Source organism: Triturus cristatus, chromosome 8 (assembly GCF_964204655.1).
Source record: "Triturus cristatus chromosome 8, aTriCri1.1, whole genome shotgun sequence".
NCBI classification, from domain to species: domain Eukaryota; kingdom Metazoa; phylum Chordata; class Amphibia; order Caudata; family Salamandridae; genus Triturus; species Triturus cristatus.
The window spans coordinates 253623066-253631461 of record NC_140591.1 but is presented as its reverse complement, the minus strand read 5'-3'; the positions used below and the strand labels follow the sequence as shown (position 1 = coordinate 253631461).

Genomic DNA, 8396 nt, shown 5'->3' with positions numbered 1-8396 from the left:
GTGGCAGCAGGGCTGGACTACAATGTTATACAATTAAGTGGGATATAACACAGAGTTTCGTGTCTAGTTTCAGTTCAGGATAGTCCAAAGTCCTAGGGACTCAGCTCCCACTCTTATACTAATCTGGGGGGCTGGGTTACCTGCTAGGTCCCTCCTATGGGTAGGACCAGGGAGGGGGGTGGTTACACCCCCTTCCCTTTGTCCAGTTTCACGCCAGGACTGGGGCTGGAGTGCCCCAGCACCGGTTTGAACCGGACTATGCATGGGACACCTTGTGTGCCCCAGGCAGTGTCTCGTTTCTTTCATCCCTCCCTGCCCCAATACACTAAGCCCTGTCTAGGGTGGTGCTAGCACCTCTCAAGGCAGGAAACCTATTGTCCAAGCCTCCCTTGCTGGAAGGACTCCCAGCAGCAGGAGGTCAGACTTGTGTCCGTGGCAGCAGCATCCATTTTGAGATGCTGGGGCTCTGGTTAACTTTAACCGGGTAGTAGGTATGAGAAGTTGGCCTGATATATGATGTCACTAGTTCTAGTGTACACCCTGTATCAGTCCAAACAACCCTTATGGTGATTGGTTGTAAAGTCAACCTTATAGACCAGCTATCCTAGTGGTAGCATGGACAAGAGCAGTCTTAGGCTAAACTCTGTTTGGCATGTGAAGCCAGCTGTTATACCATTTGCAATCCCTTGAATACCAAATGAAAGGACACCACAACAGATATATATAAAAATAGAATGTATTTATTCTAGTCAAAATCCCCTCAGCACTCTTTATGAGATTCGAGGTAAGTACAACACAGGTTTAAGCATACATAAGTCACACAGGTAAGTAATACAATTAGGCCCTAGGGGCCATGCAAACCTTATACTAAGTAGGTGGTATAAGAACCAATGTCACAAACACAGGTTAGGCCTAGGCCTAGGGAATCGCTGGGGCTACACTATACTACCAGTTGCTAGGCAGTGGGAGGCCCACGGGATTCAGGTGCAGAGTGGAAACACTCACGCGTAATGCGTTAAAGTCGATAGAAATAGTAATGTTTAGAATTAAAGAGTTTTAGGACACTTCGGAAGGAGCTAGGAGTTAGAGAGCAGAGGGGACAGAGTCTAGGTCACCAGCCAGGTGCCGGGAAGGAAACAGGAAGGCACCAGGCGATGTCGTGAAGATGCAGTTGAAGAGGTGAAGCTTGTCGCAGCAGCCACGGGTACCAGGAGGCGTCGAGGACAACCAGAACCAGGAGGCGAGCTGTCCCACGAGGGCTCTTGCTGTCGGCCGCGTCGATGTCGAAATCGGACCCAACAAGCCTTGGCAAGCGCAACCCACGCAGGATGAAGGATTTGCTTCTGTTGCAGACCAGGAAGGCCTGAGGTGCTTCTCTTTCACAGGGAAGCAAGGGCCAGTCTGGAGGAGCCAAACCAGCGGTCAAAAGTTAAAGGTTCGTCGTCACAAAGGCTACTAGCCAACGGGCAAGCAACCGGACAGACGCGTCGAGCTGGAAAATGCAGAAGGGCCCCACGCAAAACTCGTGGAGTGTGGAGGGCTGATCTTCGGTGCAGATGGTGCTCGGGGTTGGGGCTTCTCAATCCCCAGAGCACAAACTTCGAGGATGCCTCAGAAGCTGCGCTGGAAGCAAGTAGCCAATTTTCCCAGGTAGCCGGTCCCACGTCGCCTCCACGGATCTCAGATTTGGTGTGGATGTGGATCAGGGTCGGAGAAGTCTGAAAGTCAAGGCGCTGGTCGGGCTCTGCAGTCGGTTCCTCGTAGAACTTTAGGCAAAGTAAACGGAAGGTCGCTTGATGGTGCCTGTTTGCACAGGGTGGCCACTCCTTGGCCTCAAGGGAGATTCTTCAGTCTTCTTCCGTAGTCGAATGTCGAAGGTCCAGTGTTTCTGTTCAAGTTTCAGTTTTCAGGATAATCCAAAGTCCTAGGGACTCAGCTCCCACTCTTATACTAATCTGGGGGGCTGGGTTACCTGCTAGGTCCCTCCTATGGGTGGGACCAGGGAGGGGAGTGGTTACACCCCCTTCCCTTTGTCCAGTTTTGCACCAGGACTGGGGCTGGAGTGCCCCAGCACCGGTTTGAACCGGACTATGCATGGGACACCTTGTGTGCCCCAGGCAGTGTCTCGTTTCTTTCATCCCTGCCTGCCCCAATACACTAAGCCCTGTCTATGGTGGTGCTAGCACCTCCCAAGGCAGGAAACCTATTGTCCAAGCCACCCTCGCTGGAAGGACTCCCAGCAGCAGGAGGTCAGACTTGTGTCCGTGGCAGCACCATCCATTTTGTGATGCTGGGGCTCTGGTTAACTTTAACCGGGTAGTAGGACTTCAACATGTCTTCTCCCTCTAGAAGGGGGGAATACTATCCTCATCGCCAGAAATGGTGTGGGGGTAGTATTCCAAAGTGTTAGACACCTTACACGACATGTTTTGATAAAGCCAAACCATAGTTACCATAACCGCGAGGATTATAAGGAACTCTAAGAGTATATGGTAGGCGATATCATAGAACAGCTATAAGGACATGGTTCCGAAAGCTGCAGACAGGCTCAGCTCATGCTAGAGCACCATCTCACATGTTACCAAGCACTCTGCCTTCAGGATTGTTAAGGCCTGCCATAGGAGTGGCTGAAAGGTTACCCATGTGTCTATATATAAGGTAGGTATAGGAATACTATACCTAAGCAAGGGGTGATTACACGACCTTGCCCCAGCTGAGTGATCAGCCAGTTGTGTCATGATGGGAGGCCAGCCAGGGGTGGCATAATACATGCTGCAGCCCCTGGTAGGCCTAGGGTACACCCATGCCCTGGGTACCTAAGGTACACTGTACAGGGCCCTATAAGGTGATCCTTACCAATTGGGTTATGTACCTAAAGGACATAGTATGAATTTAGAGAGAGAACAGCTGGGCTGTGGGTCTGATTAGCAGGCCCACAGCCACATCTAAGTCGAAAACCAGTGCAGCAAAAGCAAAAAGTGGGGGTGACCATAGGAAGCAGACCCTACTCTCCTACACTCTCCCCACTGGTGAAAGAGACCTTGCACTACCTCCGGGTGACGACGCCATTCGTGATCCATCATGCACCTGCGGCTAAGTTCGTCCGCCCTGGCGTTCAGTAAACCTGCCAGGTATTGAACCACCAGGGATATGCCCTGATGTTCCAGCCATGTCCAGAGACTCTTCACCTCTTGAAATAGGGTCCACAACCCCACCCTGCCCTGTTTGTTGCAGTACGACATGGCGGTGGTGTTGTCAGTGAACACCTGCACTACTCTTCCCCGGAGAGAGGGAAAGAATGCTTTTAGCGCAAAATGGATCAACCGGAGCACAAGCCCCGGGCCCAGGGCCAGCTTCTGAACCCTAACCAGGCCGGGGAGGCCTCCCTGGGCCCCGGTGGACCCCTGTCCCCAGCGCCCAGACCCTCGGCTGGCTTGCAGGACAGGGGACTCCCACACCCTGGGATGGAGCACAAGCCCCGGGCCCAGCTTCCGAACCCTAGCCAGGCTGGGGAGAGCCTCCCTGGACCCCGGTGGACACCCTTCCCCAGTGCCTGGACCCTCAGCTGGCTTGCAGGATGGGGGGCTCCCGCACCATGGGACCCTGGGACAGAGCACAAGCCCCGGGCCCAGGCCCAGCTTCCAAACACTAGCCAGGCCGGGCAGAGCCTCCCCGGGCCCTGGTGGAACCTCCGGTCCCCAGCGCCCGGACCCTCGGCTGGAACCATGGAGGGTTAATCCCAGGCCACGTCCTCTCCCCGACGGCCTGCCCGGGGGAGCCCATTTTTCTCGACTATTAGGCCCCCACGTATTGGGGGCTTACAGAAGTTTGGGGAAGGACAAAAGTTGGAGTTAGCCATCTGGTCACCCGGCCCGCGTGGCCATCTGGTCGTCCGGCCCACAGGGCTATCTGGTCACGCAGCCAGGTGACCAGATGACCTGGGAGGGCCCAGCGCCCGGATGGCCTGGGAGAGGTAGCAGCTCGGGAGGGTCCTTAACCCGGGGCTGCCGCTGCTCGCCTCTCTGCTCAACTTGCCCGGGAGCAGCCGGAAGGGGAGGCCTGGCCAGCCCAGTCCATCTGGTCACCCTGCCGACCCGCAAGGAATGGTGGCCCCATCCCCGCACCCCGGTGGGGCAGGGACAGGAGGGGCAAGCCCCCGTGCCAGAGGGCACGTGGTAGAGGCAGCATCCCGCAGGCCCGCGTTACCCCCTCTGCGTCCCTCCCACCGGTCCGGCGGCAGAGGGACCCACCCCTGGGTGTGGTGGAGGAGGGCGTCCGCGGGCGCCCACGCACGGAGAGACAAAAGCTTGGCTCAGAGGATGACTTTCAATAAATCGCAGCGAGGTAGCTGCTCTGCTACTTACGAAACCCTCACCCAGAATCAGGTTGTCTACGAATGATTTAGCACTGGGTGCCCCACGAACATGCAGTGCACTAAGGGCCATGGAGGCGGCCCCCTTCTGTCCATGCTCCGGTCTAGGCACCGGCCCCCCGAGAGAGGCTGGCTATCCCAGGCCAACCGAGGCTCCACAGCACTGCGGTATCGTCACGGTTTAGGGGGGATTCTGACTTAGAGGCGTTCAGTCAAAATCCCACAGATGGTAGCTTCGCCCCATTGGCTCCTCAGCCAAGCACATACACCAAATGTCTGAACCTGTGGTTCCTCTCGTACTGAGCAGGGTTACTATTGCAACAACACATCATCAGTAGAGTAAAACTAACCTGTCTCATGACGGTCTAAACCCAGCTCACGTTCACTATTAGTGGGTGAACCATCCAACGCTTGGTGAATTCTGCTTCACAATGATAGGAAGAACCGACATCGAAGGATCAAAAAGCGACGTCGCTATGAACGCTTGGCCGCCAAAAGCCAGTTATCCCTGTGGTAACTTTTCTGACACCTCCTGCTTGAAACCCAAAAAGTCAGAGGGATCGTGAGGCCCTGCTTTCACGGTCTGTATTCATACTGAAAATCGAGATCAAGCGAGCTTTTGCCCTTCTGCTCCGTGGGAGGTTTCTGTCCTCCCTGAGCTCGCCTTAGGACACCTGCGTTATCGTTTGACAGGTGTACCGCCCCAGTCAAACTCCCCACCTGCCACTGTCCCCGGAGAGGTCACGCCCGGCGGGCGCCGGGCGCTTGGAGCCAGAAGCGAGAGCCCCATGGGGCTCGCCCCCCCGCCTCACCGGGTAAGTGAAAAAATGATAAGAGTAGTGGTATTTCATCGGCAGCCCGAGGGCCTCCCACTTATCTTACACCTCTCATGTCTCTTCACAGTGCCAGACTAGAGTAAAGCTCAAAATGTTCATCGTTCCCCGCTGATTCTGCCAAGTCCGTTCCCTTGGCTGTGGTTTTGCTAGATAGTAGGGAGGGACAGTGGGAATCTCGTTCATCCATTCATGCGTGTCACTAATTAGATGATGAGGCATCTGGCTATCTGTCCCACCTCGCGGTGGCTCATTCTGGGTTATTATGCTGCCCATCAGCGTCAAATCGGGTTTGCTTCCAACAATACAACATTTGTTCGCTCCGAAGTATAGCCACACTTTAAGCTGTCCTCACTGGAACTGGGGTCACGTATAGGCCAGAGATAGTACACCCTGCAGTACTATTCCAACAATATAAAATTGTCTACGAACAGTCCTGATTAGCAGGACATCAATAATCAATGCAATAAGTAGTGACTATGTGCATGTAGTTATTTGAGACCTATTATATTCAAGACATTTCAATAATCATGATGTACACATTTGTATCTAAATCATTATACTATAAGCACACAACTATAAAAAATACACATCTATAAATTACACATCTAGTTTGAAAATACATTTCTATAAACTTCACATCTATAAAATCCACATCTATACTAATTCTTGTGTCAACTATTAACTATTACGTGACTGTTGAACCACATGTAAATATTAGTGAATCAACATTTAGGCTAATATTTTGTAAAAGTGACATGTGTGCTGTACAATAGTGTACATCTCAGTGTTTGACCTGAAATTTAATTGTCCATGAATACTTGGCACATTTTTAGAGTGTCCATTAATGTAGTCAGGCAAACATTCTTCTTGAATGGGAACAACATTTGCAGACCAAGATCAGCCAGAGCAACATCATTACATTGAGGCCAAATACCCCGACATCCTACAATAAAGACATGAAATTTTACAGTTTTACAGTTGGTAAGATCTTTGATTTGCTGTGATAGATCCTGATAGTATTTAACTTTACTCTCATACGATAATTCAAGGGAATTCTGTGAGTTTTCATAACGAATTGAAACATCAACCACTACAGCAGTACCATTTTTGGTGAACACTACATCTGGTTTTCTTAGTTCACCTTGACTATTTTTGACATGATGTTCCCTGTATGTCATCCACCCACACCTTTTTGCTCTATCAATTAGCAATTCCAACACTTTGTTATGCCTTTTTATTCTTATGTCCTTGGTTTTAGGACATGCACCTGAAATATGTGAAATTGTTTCACACACATTTTTACAGTATCTACAAGTAGCAAATGTACGATTTCTTCCCCTAGTGATGGTTTCTCTAGTATACAGGACATTTGCTCTCAACATCAGCGCAGCTATGTATTGATTTTCTTTTATTTTATTATGTTTTCTGATCTAAAACTTTGAGGTTGGATTACTTGCTAAGTATTTTATACCATCACCTTGGACAGGGAGATTTGCCCATTTCTCAAATTCCTCTTTCCTCCAATCATATGTTGCTACCAAATTCAATTCATGACTCAGAAATCCACTGTCTAAAATGTTGAGTTTGTGTGTTTTAATGATGCTATCAATTTTTTCATTGATTACTTCTCCTGCATACATGAATGAATGAGCTATGTACAGATCTGGAGCTTCCCTGAGATACAATAAGTTATTAACTTTGTTCAGACCAATTGTCGTACATAACTTTGGAATACTGAGGCCCCCAAAGGATCTTTTCGAATACAGGAGACCATCACATGTGTATGCAGGTAGGTGTAGAAAATGTTTGACATACTTTCTAAAGTTTTCACTTCTGTTCCTGTCATTTCCAGTTTAAATGACAGTTTAGGGATCAAGTATTGACAGAATATTTCTATTTTCTGTGTGGGCTTAAGTGGTAGATTGTCGAGTTTTTGAGCCCAATCAACAAGAACCTCATTAATTTTGTTGTTGCTTGAATGGCCAGTGTGTGGATCAAAGTTCAGTCTGAGGTATCTCTCACTTTCTCCTGGATGGATGTTTTCAATGTTTTATTTTTCAAATTGCCATGGTTTATAGTTGTTTACCATGATCTTATCTTTATGGTGACTTATATCGAATCCATGTGTTTTTTTAACATTAAGTTTTAATCCTGTTGTTTTACTGAATTTTTCAATGATTTTCAGATTTGTACTCATTCCTTCCCAGGTGTTGCGGAGTACTGCGATGTCATCGGCAAAGGTCAGAGCGGTGATTTGCTTGATGAGATCATTGGAGCCGAATGTGAAGCCCTTGCCTTCTTTCTGAAGATCACAGATCAGAGGATCCATGGCAATATTAAACAGCAGTGGGGATAAAGAGTCACCTTGCTTAACTCCTGACTTCATTATTATTTCTGGAGTTGCTTCATTGTTTTTTCCCTTGAAAAATGTTGTTGAGTCAGTGTATAAGTCTTTTATTATGTCTCTGATGCATGAAGGAACTCTGTGTCTTTCAAGACTCTATAGAATATGGCCATGGCTGACAGAGTCAAAAGCTTTTGAGATATCTACGAACACCACTGCCAACTAGCTTCTGTTCTTTCGTGCCCCTTTTATAATGTTTTGCAGAAGAGTCAGATTTTCGAGACAACCTCTCACCTTCATGAAGCCTTTTTGTCTCGTATTTATTTCAACGAAAAATGTGAGTCTTTTAGTTAATATTTTCGTGAACAACTTCATGAATGCCGTACCGATGGTAATTGGATGCCAATTACTTATCTTTTTGAGTTCGCTAATTGGTACATTCTAGGGTATTAGTATTGACCGGTTCTCCTTAATACTGTCTGGTACTCTTCTCATCAATAACCAAGACGATAAGATTCTGGGTAGTAGTCTTGGTTCCCTGCTATGCACTTTATTTAAGTCATTCAGACCAATCTTATCAGGCCCCACTGCTTTCTTTAAATCTGATTCATCAAAGGCTTTAGTCACTTCGAGCAGTGTAATTTCTTTACATAGACTTCCAATGTCCCATTCATCTGGTATCCGGTCAATTGGGATGAATTTGGGATTTTTCTTGTTTTCTTTTTCAATTATGCCTGATTTGACAGGTGGCATCTTCTGCCCCATCGGTGATTATCCGGGCAATTTTCTTTTTGTCTTTTTGGAACATTGTCTGGTATTCTTTGTAACTGCCCTTTGCTTTTGC

General features: G+C 48.6%; 1 pseudogene; it reads right to left on the bottom strand.

Annotated features, from left to right (window-relative positions):
• Positions 1–4301: 4301 nt before the first annotated feature.
• On the bottom strand, positions 4302–5325 carry LOC146801941 (28S ribosomal RNA; annotated as a pseudogene).
• Between the last annotated feature and the right edge of the window lie 3071 nt (positions 5326–8396).